Raw genomic sequence first — 17,359 nt, forward strand, 5'->3', positions numbered from 1 at the left:
GCAACAGCCCGGGGGAGGGGTGGGGGCCTTCTTGTTTGCTCCCTGCCCTGGCCCTCCCTCCCCCCGCGGGGCCCCCGGCGCCCGCCGTGGTCACGAGATGCCTGACCGCACTTAAGGAAGCGGCCGGGTCAGCCTCCTGCCTCCGCTCGGCGGCTGCGGTTAAAGCGGCTTCGCGCCGCCCGCCTTCTCTCCGAGTCCAGGGAGGCCGGGCAACTCCCCCTCGCTGCGCCCGGGAGGCCGCCGGCGGGCGGCCGGGAGGAGGCGGGCGGCGCGGGCGGCTGCGTGCTGCCGGCTGGCCGGGCCGCGCGCCGGGAGGAGCCGCCGCCGCCGCCGCCGCCGGGTGCCACGTGGCGGGCGCCGGGCCGGGAGCGCCAGGGCTCTGGCGGCGGCCTCCCTGGGGGATTTGCCTCGCAGGGCGGGCGACGCGCACTGCCCCAGCCGGCCGCCGTCGCCCCCGCCGCCTCCCTCCCGCTCGCCGGCCTGCCCGGGTCGCCAGCCCCCGCGCCCCCACCCCTTCCGCCCTTCCTGCCGCCCAGGAGCTCGGGGAGCTGCTCGGGCGGCTCGGGGCAGCCCAGGAGCCGAGCGCGTCTTGTTTGATGTCGGCCCCCACCCCCACCCCCTCCCAGTCCTCGAGGCTTAGAGGCCGCCGGAGGCCTGGCACACATTTCTCAGTCACTTCATTCCTTCCTTCCTCTGAGCTCCCCACTGAGATAATGTTGTAAATGATTTCACCAGATCTGGTCCCGGATGAGATTCAGCGGTTCCTGGCTCTGGGTGACCCTGGGCAAGCCCCTCTCTTCCTTTCATTACAGGACGCATGCTCTGTGCCAGACACAGTGTTAAACCCTGGGATTACCACGAGAGATACAGTGGCAGCTTGCAAGAAACTGATGGTCAGCTCTGGAGGCAGACAGACTGATTTGATGATTAATGACGGAAGCATGCCTCCATTCTTATTCGTTTCTTTTGGAGCTTGGGTGATGGCCCAAGAGATCAGGAGAACCTAAAAGAAACGCTGAACCACGTCTGTATGGGCAACACTATTACTGGTCTATATGGGGGAGAGGGACAGGGATGAATATAATATTAATAGTTTTCATCCACAGGAAGCCTAGGGCAGAGAGATACTGTACTTTGACGTGCAGCTGACATCTGCCTATTTTCCCATATGTTCCTTTGGTAGATCCTAGGTTCAAGAGAGACAGTTATTTGTCTAGATAAAAGTAAAATGCTGTGAAGGTTTAGGATAATTGATTGACTCATAAATTGGAGTATCCTGAAAAACTTCCTGGAGGAGGTGGCCTGTGCTTTGTATATTGAAAAATAGGTAGGATTGAGGCACTGGAGATGTGGTGAGTCATGAGACTGGAAAGGATGGGACCTATGGGATCGACAGCCTAGACTTTGAAGCTTGAGGTCTTTACTCAAGGAACATGGTCTGGAACCCAGGCTATGTGACAGGCAAGAGTGTAAGAAGCCACTGGAGGAGGAGGCTTGAGTCCCTTAAACATCTTGATAAAGACTTACCTTTACACAATGGAGAGCTGTGAAATGCTCTTGAGCAGAAAAGGGACATCAGAGTTCTTTAGGAAGATGGTTCTGGCAAAAGAATGGAGAGTGGTTTGCAAAGTTTGAAGGCAGAGGGCCCAGTTAGGAGGTTCAAGGCAGTAAAGGAGGTTCCTAGGTGACAGGTGTAGACTGACACCCGGAAGCACCTGCCTAGAACCAGCTTACCTGGGTGTTGACTGCACATTGTCCAGTGATCCAAGTTTTGCAGAAACCTGCTACCCTTTACTGCAGTGCTTCCCCACAACCTGAAATCTAATCAAGGAATCTTTGTGACTGGGACCTTATTTACCTTCCAACCCTCATTTTCATCTTCCAGAATAGCCCTCAAGTCTGCAGCCAAATCTGTACCTCATTGCAGGCTGAGTTTACTTACTCTGGCCCCTTGGGTTCCTCTCTGGGATTTGTGCTTGTGTGTGTGTGTTCTTAACACACTGCAGAGTGGGCTGTGTCCCCCCACGTTCTGAAGAAATGATGAACAATGCCTCTTTTGTTGACCTGCAACCTGGGCCAGTGGGGTAGGGCTTTTCTTTTTTATTTTAAGCAGATGGAAAAGTGGTGATGACAGAAAATTGTCTGTTGCTTTTGAAAAAGTGGAGTTTCCCTGTGTGTTTGACATCTTCTTGGTGAAAGGTGATGAGCCTGTGAAGTTACCTGGCTTTCTGCTATGCAAACTTTGCAAGCTTCTTAAAATGCTTCTGCTCAGCATCTGACTTTTTAAAAACTGCATAAATACTCTGACCCAGATTCTTCCAAGGAAAGAAAATCTTCCTTGGGAAGCTTGTTAACCCTTTCTGGCTTCCCTCCAGATCTATAAGAGCCAGTGACTTCCTCTATTAAACTCTTCTATGACATTGAATGCTCTCTGGTCTTGGGCCCTAATTAACTAACCAGGTATACCACCCACTGTCCCTTCCAGCCTAAGAACCTTTTTTTCTCTCCCATTTCTGTCCTCTCCTTGGAATTTGGCACCCCGAAGGTGCGTGGAGAATGTTGAACATAGTCAAGTTATGGACTCACTGCAGTGCCTAAAAAAGCCTCACTGGTCAAATAGTTAATCAACAACTCGTTTATTGCCACTTTAGGAGTGCTTACACTGGTAGAATGAGCAAATAGTTTAAACACACACACACATATTTTCAGATAGTTGGTCAAAATTTTGCCATGAATTTGTTTCTAGGCCAGATAAACAAACAAACCAACCTATGACATCCTAGCCCTCGTCCCAGTCATTCAAGAAGAAAGTCTCCTTGCAGATGTGCTCAGAGACTATTTTCCAGCATTTTTATCCTGGGCAGTGAAAATATCACCAACAGGAGACTCTCTACACCTTCTCAAATGGGAAACCAAGTTCCTACACTCAAGAAAAACCTTTTCAGTTTGGAAAGCTCTTAGAAAAAGTCTTCATTTTTCCATCTTCCTTGCCCCCTCCCTGCTCCAAAGCACAGAGAAAATTTAAACTTTTTCATCAGAGGATGTCACTTCTTTGATCCCGCTTTGAGACAAGCAAGACACTAGGAATCTTGCTCACTGTATCATGCCCAATAGATAACAATCAGGGGCTGCTGTGTTTGTCTCCTCTCTTTCTGCCCCATGAAGGGTGATTTTTCTCCATCTTATTGCATCACCTGTTTGCTTTAAACCATAAAACAAATAACCACATCTCTAGTGAGACTCCCCTTTGTCCCTGGGTATCATAATGGTCTGTGGGTTTGGTTTAAAGCTAAAGAAAGGAGAAAGAGCGAGAGAAGAAGAAAAAAGGTATTTTGCCTGAGGACTTGAAGCTTTTTTTTCCCCCCTCTTTTCCTCCGCTTGACTGACTTTCTCACACTCAGATTCCCTGCAGCCTGCCAGGGACGTGGTAGCTGCCCTGCCAAGGCTATCCTGGGAAGGCTATTGAAAGAGCTTTGAGTAAGTACACACTGGGCGGATTTTCCCCTCCCCTCCATACCTGCTCCGCACCTGTACAGGGAGCAGTCCCACACCTATCACCTGATCGCAGCCCTTTCAGAGACCGTGAGAAAAATAAAGCCCAGGATAGAGAGATGTTTGTCTCTGTAGGGCTGTAGCCAGCTCCCTGCAGTCCAAGTGCCCAGAAACAGCACATTCCTGGCTTGGTGTGCACGCGTGTTTGCCCGCGAGCGTGCTAGGTGGGGGCACTGGGAAGGGGAGGGAAGCCAGGCATCACCTGCATAATGTAATGACTGCCTGGCCACCTCCATCTCCTGGCATCTGCCTGACTGGTGGTTTTGCGATCCTTTACTAGAATCATTATTATGGTACTTCCAGATAAGAGTCTGTATGCGCTCACGGCAACAGAGCTCACCACGGGGATTTCTGACCTTAAAGTTCACGGATAAACCCCCAGGGAGCCTGTGAAGGCCCTGAAATGGAATTCTTTCCATGCAGAAGTTTAATAAATACTTTTTGAATCAATGAACAAACGCCTCATTCCTCCCCCCACCCAAGGAGAGTGTCCATAGCATTTAGCAGAATCTCAAAGTTTTTTGTGACCCAGAAAGGTTGAAGAAGCTGATCGAGGCTATCTATGCCTACCTATAAGTGGGTACTCTTAAGGCCCAGGGAGGGCCAGACATTGGTTCAAGCAACACAGGGCCAGAGCGGGGGCCAGAAGCCACCTCAGAGCCCTTTCCAGCATGCTACAGTGAGGTGGGCATTGGGAAATTGATGGTGGGGTTTATAGAATTGTGATCAGCATCAGAACTTGAATTTAAAATAGATACTGTAATAAAGATACTTTGAATTGCCAGCACATTTCCCCCCCTTAATTTTGAGGAACTTGTGCTCTGCACTCAGCATTTGGATGGGGAAAGGGATAGGCAAGAAAGCCAAGTGTCTGCCCATAGAAGAGGACTCAGGAATGCTTGCAGTGAGAGTCCTGGTTGCCATGCAGTGGCGTTTGAAACAGCCGCAACTCTACATTCCATCTTTGATAAAAATAAGTTGCTGCTTCTGAACAAAACTGCCTAGTTGGTTTCTGGCCAAGCTAGGACCTTGAACTGCAAACTAGGGGTGAAGATGGAAAAATAGAAGCTTTCAGCATTTGCTCATAATGTAAAAGTTTATGCCACCCCCTCCCCCCACCCCACCTTGGAAAACTTGACTACAGCCAGCGGGACCAAGGGAATGTGCACTTTTCTAATGGGCCCTGAAAGAGGATGGTTGCCAGGAAAGCCTTTCCCAAAGGATGGGGGCTGGGCACTGGGAACAGCTTAACTCCCACATTTGGCCTGGCCTCCCACAGCAGTCATGGCAGGCAGGCTCCAAATGTGCTCTCAGCTAACCTTTTACCCTCTGAGCAGGGCTGCAGTGAGGCAAGCCTTCAAACCCAGGGATGAAGGTGGTCATTCCCGAGGGATGTTATGGATGTTGACTTGCATGCTTGTGTATGAAAGGCTCAGAACTACCCAGGGCCTGATGCCCCTGGGGGCCTCTGGAAGGTTCAGGAAGGTGGGGTAAAGTCTTAGCCCCTTTACGCCTGGGACGTGCATTTGTTTGGCTTGCTCATGCTGTTCAAATTTTGACATCAGATCAAATTCCTCAAAAAAAACAAAACCAATTCAGCTAGCCAGGAGAATCATTTGCATAAAACTTAGGGCTAGATGAATGTATAAGGCATAGTTTAAATCAGTCACTGTCATTATTATCCTTGCTTATTTTCCTCAGCTTACAGAGAGGGTTGAGGGAGGCAGGGGAAGAGACCTAAGAGGTGGCTGAATGGGTCCACTGATCGAATGCATGGGAAAATTGGAAGAAGTGACTGGACTAAGGTTTAACAACCTCCCTAGAAAGGGAAGAGAAAGCCAGAATTAGGCTCAAGTTTCCTGCTCACCAGTCCAGAAACCCGCCCTGCTATATCTGTAAGAATGTTTTGAAATATCATCTACAGCAAGTGACTAACATTACCACCAGAGATGAATTTTCTGGTTGAGAACCAGAGCTACCTGCTGGTGTGCGGCCATACGATAGACTATGCCCAGCACACAGCATTGTTAAATGCCAGGCTTGCTGCACCGTGATTCCCTCTTGAATTTGCTCACCACCCTGTGAGCTCCAGAAAAGAAGCTATCTTGATTTCTAAGTTCCAGGAGACAGAAAGTCAGTTGCGCAGGGGCCACACAGAATAGCAGATGGAGAGGTGAGAAAAAGAATGAATTTTCCCAAGTGGTAGAGAGCTGGTGAGGGTTTCCCAGGTGGCATTAGTGATAAAGAACCCTCCTGCCAATGCAGGAGATGCCAGAGACTCGGGTTTGATCCCTGAGTTGGGAAGATCCCCTGGAGGAGGAAATTGCAAGTTACTTACCTTCTTGCCTTGAAAATTCCATGGACAGAGGAGCCTGGTAGATGAGAGTCCATGGGGTCACAAAGAGTTGGACACAATTGATGAACTGAGTGCGCGCACGCACACACACACACACACACACACACGCACAAAGATGGTATTTGCATGTGAGATATACACTTTCCTTTTAGATATCAGCCTTAGGGAACAAGCCTTCTAACACTGGGGGGTTGGAAACTTCTGGTCTCTTCCAAAGAGTTCCTCACTTGTCCTCCTGCCTTGTAGTACTTGACAGTGGACAGAACACTTTCTACTTCATTACAGCATTTTGTCCTCATAGAAGGTCTTTTTTTTTTTTCCATAGAAGGTCTTGATGGAAGGCCCATGGAGGGAGACAGAGAGAGGATTCAAGTGATTAGTTCAGGAGACCATGAGCTGTTGGAGGCAAAGGTTATAGAATAGACAAGCTTCCTGGAAAATAGTGCCTCTGAAGAAACAGGGCAGGGAGCTTAGAGCCCAGGAGAGAACAGACTTTCCTTTCTCAGTCACCAGCAAGAATAAGATGTCCAGAAACTGGAACAGAGGGGAGAAGGGCAATAACTGTCAACTTGGTAGAGCAGAGCAGCAATCTGGAAGGCAAGGAGCAAGGGTATTTTCTTGTGGTGGGAAGCCAGGGGGGATGAGGTGAGGGAAAGGAATCCACTTAGCCAGAGGTGACTGAGCAAGTTCCAGAAAGGGCACGGACAGCTGATGATCATAGATTTTTACTGGACTGAGGCTGAGCTGGCTAGTTCAACATCCGAAATTGTCTAACATCTGAAGAGACTGGGTCTGTGACTGAGCGCCCTTACAGAACGCTGGAACCTACATCACTTTTCCTCACTAGTTATTTGTTCTATGCTGTTTGTATTGCTATAGGCATAACATAAGTGCCCACAGACTGGAAAAAGTGATGGAATTGTTTGGGGTGATGACAGGGAATGGGGGCAGTACCGAGACTGCATCCTACTCTGTCGCCAGTCTGAGGGTGGTGGTCCTGGAGAGGAGGTGGCGGGCTGATTCAGAACAGAGGGGGAGGCAAGCACATCAGTTTCTTGTAGCACCAGGGAAAGAACCAAGGACCCAGGCTTCCTCTCCAGCTCTCTGACCATGTAGGCAACTGTGCACACATCACAGTGCATTCTGGCTCCCCCCAGTCCAATTCTAGGGGAGAATGGGAAGTAGAGGAGAGGAAGCTCTCCTTTTGCCTGGTTGGACTTCCATAGGCCCCTTGCCTGACTGACAGAGGTCTCTTGATAAAGTCCCCAAGTGTAGCTGCCTCCCGGAGCATGTTGCCAAACTGTGCATGTCTCATCATCTAGCTGTGGCCATTTTTGCTCCAGGCTCCCACAGGCACAGAGGGACGAGGTACTCATGTTCAAGTATTTGAGCTCCTTGTCTTGGCAGAGGAGGGCCGCTATTCAACCCTTTCCACCCTCCTCACCTGCTCTCAAAGTCCTGGCACCTGGGACAGACCTGGATTGGTGTCTAGAACCCCATCTGAATGGAAGGTGGAGTTCCAGTTTGTCTTCTTTGTATGGAGTGAACCTGTGTGGATGGTAGTCAGACTAGCCAGCCAGGGATTAAAACTGTCCAATCTCCAATTGCCTGTTCAACTTAATTCAGGTCAATGACTATTAGTGAGCACTGACTATGTGGAGGGGCTTCCCTGGTGGTTCAGTGGTAAAGAACCCACCTTCCAATGCAGGAGACGCAGGTTCAATCCTTGGGTCAGGAAGATCCCCTGGAGAAGGAAATGGCAACCCATTTCATTCTTGCCTGGGAAATCCCATGGACAGAGAGAGGAGCCTGGTGGGCTACAGCTATTGATGTTGCAAAAGAGTCAGACACAACTTAGTGACTAAACAATAGCAACTGTGTAGAGGGCAGAACCACACACCTAATTTTTTTCAAATTAAGTTTGGCTTTATGTATTTACGTATGCACACCTATTTTGACAGCTACTTCCATTCCTGCCTGCTATTCAAATGCTATTCATCTTTGCAGAGGGGTGGCATCCCAGGTTTATATTATAAAAGTTGCCCCTTTACTTCCCACATTCTTTACTTCCATTGCTTCTCTGATAAAGAAGTAAAGAAACTCCTTATGGCACTGGTACAATGTCTTTCACAGAGTCAGCACTCTGAAATACTTGGAGAATAAATGCATGAATAAACTTCAACATTAAAAAAAAAAAAGTTTTACTGGTGATTCAATGGACCCCTGAGAGGGTCAGTGTATTTTTCTAAATTTTCCTTGGTTGCTGAGTGCAAGTGCCTCTGGGCAAGCACCTCTGGGCAGCAGGGACACCCCTGTGGACAGCTCTCGTCTGTTGCAATCAGGTGGATTGAGAGGAATCTGCGGCTGTGCTTTCCCAGGCCTATCTTTATTGATGGTTATTAAATACACACCAGCACATGGCAATACGAAAGTACAAAGCAATTCCCAGGGTAAGGTACGTGGGAAGGAGCGAGATACTGAGCTCCCAAACAATTCTACAGTAATCGCAGTCTGCCGTATCTACGTATGGTTAATAAGTAAGATGTAAGCAGGCAAGTTCCATCACTGGGCAGCAGATGGAAAGGAAAAAGGCCATGGGAGAGATCACTAGGCCTGCTGGAAAACTGGCAAAGAAGACAAGCAGGGCACCTGGGAAAGGTGAGTCTGGTGGGCCGTCACCGGGAAGTGTGGAAGCCTACGCCTTGTCCCCAGGACAGACCACTGCTCACATCCTCCTGCCTCACTCTCCCTATGCATGCCAGCCCCTCATGGAAGATTTTGTGTAACCAAGAATATATAGGAATCACAGCTGGACACACTGGGTTAAATGTGTCAGTACAGAGCATGAAAACACCTGTTTTTACAGAGTACCCCAACACACCTGTTGTTTTATGATGCTGAGTGTTATTGATAAAGGGGGCTATAAAGTCAAGGTCTCTTATATTTAAATAGCACCTTCCTTGATATTTTACAGCTGAGATTTGACTGTGATTATTTCTGTTAGGAATGTTGACTGCATATCTGTACTTATGTGCAGGGTGGCTAAAAAGCAAAGACTCTGGAGCCCGACTGCCTGGGTTCCTGTTCCAGTTTGTTCACAACATTTCTAAATATGTGACATGACCATTCTATGCCTCAATTTACTTGCCTGTTAAATGGGGAAAAATTCAAAGTGCTTACCTTATAGGATTGTTAGGAGGACTAATATATATAATATGCTAAGAACGGTACCTGGTATATTGTAAACACATATATAAATTCTCAGCTGCTTTTACCATTCATATGTATGTATATGCCATATATTGATATATACATGCCATGTATTTATATATTTATATCTAACATATAAGATAGACGCTCATTCACTTAAAAATATTCAGAATATGTTAATATTCTCAAAGAAATGGATGAACAACCACTGTGATACATTGGTCCATGAGTATTTGGCAAATCAAAAGCTTCAGCCAGTCTTTTATGAATCACAGGTTGTGGGACCAGGAGAAGCCTAAAAGGTTAGCTGGCTTTTGCTTCTTTTCCAGGAAGGAGGGTCTCTACCACCTAAGCACTTTGGTTGTGGCTTTGTTTGTGGGAAAATGCCAACCTTGGTGTAGTCTTGTCTGGAATAATTAGAACCTCAGGCCTGTAGAGGGGCTTACCTGGTAGCTTAGCTGGTAAAGAATCTGCCTGAAATGCAGAAGACCCTGGTTTGATTCCTGGGTTGGGAAGATCCCCTGGAGAAGGGATAGGCTACCCACTCCAGTATTCTTGGACTTTCCTGGTAGCTTAGACAGTAAAGAATCCCTCTGCAATGCGAGAGACCTGGGTTCAATCCCTGGGTTAGGAAGATCCCCTGGAGAAGTGCATGGCAAGCCACTCTAGTATTCTTACATGGAGAATCCCCATGGACTGAAGAACCTGGAGGGCTACAGTCAGTGGGGTTGCAGAGTCGGCCATGACTGAATGACTAAGCATGACACAGCACAGGCCTGTGGCAAGGAGAGTGCTGGCTGGAGGCAGGTATATCGTCAGGGGCCAGGCGCACAGGATGTATGGATGACTCATCCCCCTCCCCCACCACTGGAAGGACCAGGAACGGCTGCAGAGGAACACTCCATCTAAAAGAGTAAACATTGGCAGGCCCTCCCTGGATCCCAGTCACACTTCCATGAGATAAGATGGGTGGGAAAAATGAATACCTGAGACCTTTCTTGATCTAATAGATTCTTATAGATGACCATATAATTTATGGTCTAAACTGGAACACTTTAGAGAGTGAAAGCTCACAATTATGTCAGGACAATTGGCATAAAAAATGGGACATGTAGTCATTGTAATTCTGTGGGCCTATGATGGCAGGTCCTAGATTGTTCATCTGTCTATTTAGGTATCTTTTATCAGAGAAGCTTCCTAAGAAGAAATTTTTTTTTGTCCCTGCCCTGTGGCTTGTGGGATCTTAGTTCCTGACCTGGAATTGAACCTGTGCCACCCAGCAGTGGAAGCTTGGAGTCCTAACTACTGAACTGCCAGGGAATTTCCAAGAAATGTTATTTTAAGTCACTAATGTTTAAGCATTTCTCCGCCATTGGAAGGTGATGCCATTGATCTACCTTCTATACAGGGAGAAGCCCCGGTTTTGAATCTAGAGGAACTTTGTTGATGTTGTTCGTTTGCTGAGTCATGTTTGACTCTTTGCCACTCCATGGACTGCAGCACACCAGGCTTCCCTGTCCTTTACTACCTCTCGGAGTTTTCTCCAATTCATGTCCCTTGAGTTGGTGATGCTATCTAACCCATCTGATTCTCTGCCACCCTTTTTTCCTTTTCAGTGTATATAGGAAACAGGAGGTCAGAGCGGGGTCCTTGTGATGGTTAGATGGTAGTGCTTGAGGCATGTTTGACATGACTTGGTTTCTTCTTTGACAGAGCAGGTATACTTCAAGCTTCCCCACCTGCAAGTTTGCATCCAGGTTACAGCTACCGCATGGCAATGCTGCCAAGGACTCTTGCACTGACCACCCGTGGCTTAGAACATCCATTTTTTTCTTTAGCACGTGAATGTGGAAAAAAATGAGTGCTGCAATCTGAAACTCAGGCCATTGTTTGATGGCTGAAGGAAGACTCCAAAGGAAAGAACATTTTTCCCACCTGAAATATTTGCCCTTTTCACTTTGAATTTGACTCTTTCAAGTGAAACAAAAAACAACCCTCCCCCCAAACCAAAGGCCAAACAAACAAACAAAAAAATCACTTTTTTTTTTTTTTTACTGAATAGGTCAAACTCAAGGTTTGCTCTTAAAAAAAAAAGAAAGAAAGAAAAGAAAAATGGCTTCCTCACCTGAGTGTTCTTATATGTGCCTATTTAATGATTAATAATACCTTGTGGTCTATTGTTTGATGTGGCCTCTGCTGGTTTGAACAGGAGAATACTGAATCACTCCTCAGGCATTTATGAATCACAAGTGTTTACCCTGAGACAATAAATGAAAGGGGGAGATTGAAAAAAAAAACACCCAAATATGCTGAGTTCTTTGAGTAAAAACTGGAGATAACGTGGGCTCTCAGTCTTTGATAGCCTGTGTGGGGTCCACCGCTTTCTCTCACAGAATGAAGATTGTGTTGAGTGACCACGACTGGGCCTTTTGAATTTTATAGATTTTTTTCCCTTTCACTGAGAGGTCTGAGGCAACTTCCCCCACTCAGCTTCCAGGTCACGTGCCTTCGTTCTCTCTCCACCTGTCTGGTCACTCTTGTCAGTGGTCTGCAAAGGAGTGTTTCTGAGTTTTTAGAGGCTCCCTTTCTGCAGAGTCCCACAATACCTTCTTCTGGTTTTAGCTGGTGCAAGGGAGGCCCTGGCAGAGGAGAAGGTAGAGATTTGCCTTTATTAAAGAAGGCCTGAAGGGCTGGGGAGAATTAAGAAGTTCAGACACTTGACAGGCCTTGGGTCATGGTGGGGAAAGAGGACTCAAAAGATGACATGCAGGGCTATCCTGTGAACAACAATTCCACTTTTAATAATAGCTTCTAGACTTATTTTCATTTCTTTCTCTCTCCAAACCTAGTGTTCAGTCAAAAATAACTGCCAGATTTGACCCTGATGAGCCTTAAAACGTTTCTGAGAGAATTTTAGGCTTACAGAAAAGTTGCAGATATACTACAGTCCTCCCTCTTATCCCCTTTACTCAGCTTCCCCTCTGTTACCCACCCCACCGTGGTGACATGGTTATCTTATATAGCCATGAAACGATCATCAAAAAACAACCTTGGGACAATGCTATCGACGATAGGTGTGTTTCAGATTTCACCATTTTTTCCACTCTGTTTTTTTCTGTTCCAAGATCCCATCCAGAGTCCACAGCACATTTAGCCCCACCAGGGCTGGAAGGACTGAAAGAAGAGCCTTACCTGAACCCCTGCAGAGCTGGAACTTGTCGCCTTAGTCCCCTTCACTCTGTGACAGTGCCTTGTCTGTCACGACACTCACAAGAGTACTAGTCAGCTGCTACAGAGAATTTCCTTCACTGGTGTCTGCCTGATGTTTTCTCACGAATATACGGAGGAGCTTTGTCACTGAGGAGAACTGTGCAGGGCTGGTGAGCCCTTCCCAGCGCTGCATGTCAGGGGCTACATGACACTGCTCTATTTCACTGCCATTGTTCACTGACCATAATCACGATCACGAGGTGAAGATGGTTTCGCCCAGAACTGGCCATGGTACAGTTAGGGTTTTTCCTGCCTGCCAATGCAGGAGACATGAGATATGGGTTCGATCCCTGGGTCTGGAAGATCCCCTGGGAGAGGGCATGGCAGCCCACTCCAGTGTTCTTGCCTGGAGAATCCCATGGACAGAGGAGCCTGGTGGGCTACAGTCCATAGGGTCACAAGGAGTTGGACATGACTGAATAGACTGGAGCTCACAGGCTAATAGTGGATTCTTTTTATTTTAATTGGAGGATAATTGCTTTACAATGTTGTGTTGGTTTCTGCCATATGATCCAACACTGAGAATCAGTCATAACTCTACGTATATCCCCTCCCCCTTAAGCCTCCGTCCAACTCCCACACCTTGAATTTTGATTTCTCTCATTCCTTCTGTATTTATTAATGGAATTGTTCTTAAGAAGGAGTTGCATGATATTACAAGGTATTAAAGCAGAAATTTAAAAAAAATCCATACTCTTTTGGAGCATACATTTTAGATGGAGAGATAGACAAGCAAAATAAATAAATGGGTTCGATGGAATATTAGAAGATGACAAGCAGTGGAGAGAGAAATCAAGCAGAGATGGGGAGAAGGCGGTGCCAGGAGGTGCAGGTTTAAATGGCACAGTCAGTGAAGGAAGGCCTTTGAGAGAAGGCTTGGAACAGAAGAGGGAGGCAGCCTGTAAATGTTTGGGAGTGGAGCTTTCTAAAGAGAGGAAACAGCAAGTGAAAAGGCTCTGAGATAGGACCACATCTGGCTTATGTGCAGTAGGAAAACCAGAGGGCAGAGTGATTGCTCTAAGTGAACCAAGCGGGAAGGCGAGGGAGTGGGAGGGGATACAGAGAGTGGCAGGGCTGGATGGGGCAGGTTCTGGGGCTGTTCAATGGCCTGGCTGTGGTCTGAGGGAGGTGGGAGCCACTGCAAGGGTTTGGGCACAGAGGTTACATGATCTCCTTCATGTTTTTAAAGGGTGACTTTTGGCTGCTCTGTGTTAGACAAGAATGGAGGCAAGGAGATCATGCTTAGGAAGCTATGACATCCATTCAGATAAGAGATGGAGGCGGCTTGGACCAGAATGGCAGCCAAGAGTTGATTGGAGCTCAGGTATATTTTTGAAGGTAGAGCTAATGCTGCTGGGAAAGATCTCTGTGGTGGGCAGCCTCTGGCTGCCTCCTGGTCCCCCCAGGGAATGTACACTCCTCCCTCTGCCTTGAAGTGAGGCTTCAGGAACAAGTTTGAGAAGCACTGGCTGGCCCCTCGTCAGAGCCTTCTTCTCTCCACCTTCCTTCTGTCTGTCTGCATCACTCACTTCCCTCTACCCCATTCAGTGCTTGCTCACAGGCTCCTCACTCAGTGCTCTCTGTCAATTGAGATCCTCCCTGTTTTCCAAAGCTCAGCTCCACCCCTGCCCTCAGCCTTGCATTTTGACCTCCTCCCCTCTTGGTCCCCAGACACTAACTAGACTCAGCTTCAGAATACAGCTCTTGGGGACAGACACCCTTCAAACACCTCTGCAGTCTCAGATCCCTGAAACAGGGGAACTGCCACCAAATGATTCATCAGCCTGTTGGGTGGCTTGTTGGTATATGGTGTATCATACAAATGAAAATATTATGCTTCCTCTTAATAATCCAAGTACATTTTGCATTATACTCTGTGTATATTTCTTTCTTTTAATATAAAAGTAATATATTTGTTCCCTCTGCCCAATCTGTTCCAGATTTCCTCTTGTTGGGCCACTTTGCACTCCTGTGGGTCCTGTTTGGGAAGTTAGGAGAGGGGAGCAGGGAACAGGCAGGCATCACTCAAGGTTCATTTGCTGCTAACGGATTTCTCTTTAATTTTATTGATTTAACTAAAAAAATGCATATGGCTAAAAATGTCAAGCAGTACAAAGGGCAGACCCTGAAAAGTAATCTTTCTGTCTGTGGCCCTCATCCCCCAAACCCTGCCCCAGAGGCGGTCACTCTTACCCATCCCTTCAGGGATCTCTGAAGAACAACCACTGACTGGTAGCAGCCAGGAACTACTCATTGAAGGTAAACCAAGGCACTGTGAGAACCAGCCCCCAGCACTCCCCTTCCCAGGGCTGATGCAGTTCCCATGCAGAAGGGCCAGTGACCGCCATTGCCACTGCAGCAAATCTGTTATTTTTATTGCTATCTTTGATGTAGACCACATAGGGGTGAGTTTGCAAAGGTTCCACACTGGGGTGGAATTGGGGCATTTGGTGTCCTCCTCTTTGGCTCTGTGCCATTGAGATGACCCAGATTAGCTGTTTTCTCTCCCTCCAAATCAGTCAGCCAGAGGGAAGTGGCAGCCAGGTGGGAAGAGGGGCAGAGGAAGCCTGCCCCGATCACAGCAATACCTAGACTGCAGGGAGAATTCAGGGGGAGTTTGGCATCCCCCTGCTCCTCCTTGGGCCTCCCAGGCTCACCTGAAAGGCAGTACTCTGTCTACCTTTCCCGTGGGAATTCAGCGCAGCCAACAGAACCCCTGAACTCTGCTGGGCTGCTGCCAGCAACGTTCAAGCCTTTCCCCCTGCCGGTTACAGTGACATGATGTCGTTTTTATTGAGGCAAGATTAGATTTTTTTTTTTTTTAAGTTTTTAGAAATGTAGTTCACATGATCTCCAGTACTTTTCCTGTCGCTGGAAGACTACAGAGCTGCCAATTTCAATTTGCTTCAGCTTTTATCACTAGAAGAAGCTTAAGAGAAAAAAGAAAGGGGAGAAAAGCCGGGTGGAAATATTCCACTTGGCCCTGGCAGTTAACTTGAGGGTGGCAGGGGACACACGCATCGTCCCCTCCCTCATGTGTAACTGGTGTGATTAGGAGACTGAAGTCAGGCCTAACAGCTGGACAGCACACCAGGTCCCAAGGGTTTTCCTGTCATAGCCGAGAGGAAACGCATGACTGGAGTCATTCATGGAATCAGGAAAATATTAGAGGGGATGCTGAACTATGGATGGATAAACTAAACCCATAGAATAGTGCTCCCTCCTCTTAATTCTAATTTGACTCATTCTCTTCTTTGGAGGCAAGGTTCCCCATTCATTCATTCATTCATTGAACATATTTATTGATCATCTACTGTGTGCCTGGATCGGCTAAGAATATAGGGTGATAAGGCTAGGTCTGTGTCATCATTTTTAAAGAAAAATTTAAGATTGCCAATTTGCACGGACAATGGCTTTTTGGGTACCAACTCGGCCCTCAAAATGGGTGATGTAATGAAAAATCTGAAAAAATGGGAGACTTTAATCACATTGTTCTGACATCAGAGAATGACGGCTGGAGGAGTAAAGGACATGCTGAAGAAATAAACGTCTCCCATTCAACAGGAGTCTTAGGGTAGAAAAGGGTAGATACGGTATTCCCATATCCCCACCACTGACAGCCTCTCAGATCTCTGCTGGTCTGCTCCTCACAACAGCCTAGGAAGCAGAGAGAGGAAAAATTTACCCCAGCTCTACCTAGCACTGGTAGATGCTCAATGTCTGTTGAATAAATGTTGAGTAAATCCTCAATTTACATGGGTGAGGCAGGTTCAAGGGGAATCAAGAGATTGGTCCCAAGTCCCCAGTAGTAAGTGGCAAAGCCTAGACTTGAACCCAGAGGTCGTGAATGTACACATCAAGGCCCATGATTACTCCTGGAGGCACTACTCTCTGCAGATTTCCCCAAATGACCATCATTCCTTTGACTGGTAGTAAAGTGACTCTGAACCCAACTTCCTCAAAGGTTGCAGTGAATTTTGGGGGAGTCATTTCAGTGACTGGAGGTCAAACTGACCTCAGAGGTAAACAGGATACCTCATGAGGAAAGCCTGCATCTCTGGAAGCTTTTCTCAGGGTTTAGTTGATTGGGCTAAGAATCCTGGGTATTGGGTGTTATTTCTTGAGCATGGATTTCTAAACAGTCTCAAATGGAGTTGGACATATTTGGGGGGCTTTCCTTTTAGAAATCTGTGCATCTTCCCAACTCGAATTCTCTCTGTCAGTTATGTGGATCAGAAAAAGACCATTCAGAGCAAACTTGAGGAGAAACAACTTCTCATTTGTGTCTCATGAGTTTTGATTTCCCTTTTCCATAAAGGGGTAGGGTAAGTCAGTCCTAGGTAGCTTAGAAAGTGCCATCAGGGTCACAGGGAAAGGGGACCTAATTGGAGCTGCAGTATCACTGGTCTGGAAGACACCCAAAAAGTCACTGAGTCCCTTCCCCTGCCTCTGGGGGGAGAGAATTACAGCACATACCCAGGGGCTGGTGCTGGATATGTCCCTGCCGGGAAATGCAATGTGGGGATAGGCAGAAGCCAGAGGAAGGGAGAGTCTATGTGAATGAAAAGGGAGATCCTGTGGTGTGAAACTCCCTCTTCTTGTTCCCTTCACCCTGAGAGCATGAGATAGTGCAGGAAGCTTTACCTTGGAAGTGAGAGAAAGATCTGAGTTCTGGTCCTGCCATCAACTCATGTTGCTGAACATGGTGTTTATTGCTGCCTTTCTGGGCCTCTGTTTCCCCACTGGTAGTCTAATGGTTTTCAGACAATGCCTGGGGAGGTATTTCTTCCCAGGGAACTCAGGGTCAGAACCTGTAGATAGCGCTGAGCCAGAGGGGCTCTCCCCAGCCCTCTTGTCTATCCTCCAGAAGGATCTGGCTTTTGCCTGTTCACATATTGTGAACATACAATTTTTACTCATACAATTTTTGCAAAGAAAATATTCCATTTTTTTGAGTTCAAGTTTGAAGCC

This window comes from Muntiacus reevesi, chromosome 8 (assembly GCF_963930625.1).
Source record: "Muntiacus reevesi chromosome 8, mMunRee1.1, whole genome shotgun sequence".
NCBI lineage: Eukaryota > Metazoa > Chordata > Mammalia > Artiodactyla > Cervidae > Muntiacus > Muntiacus reevesi.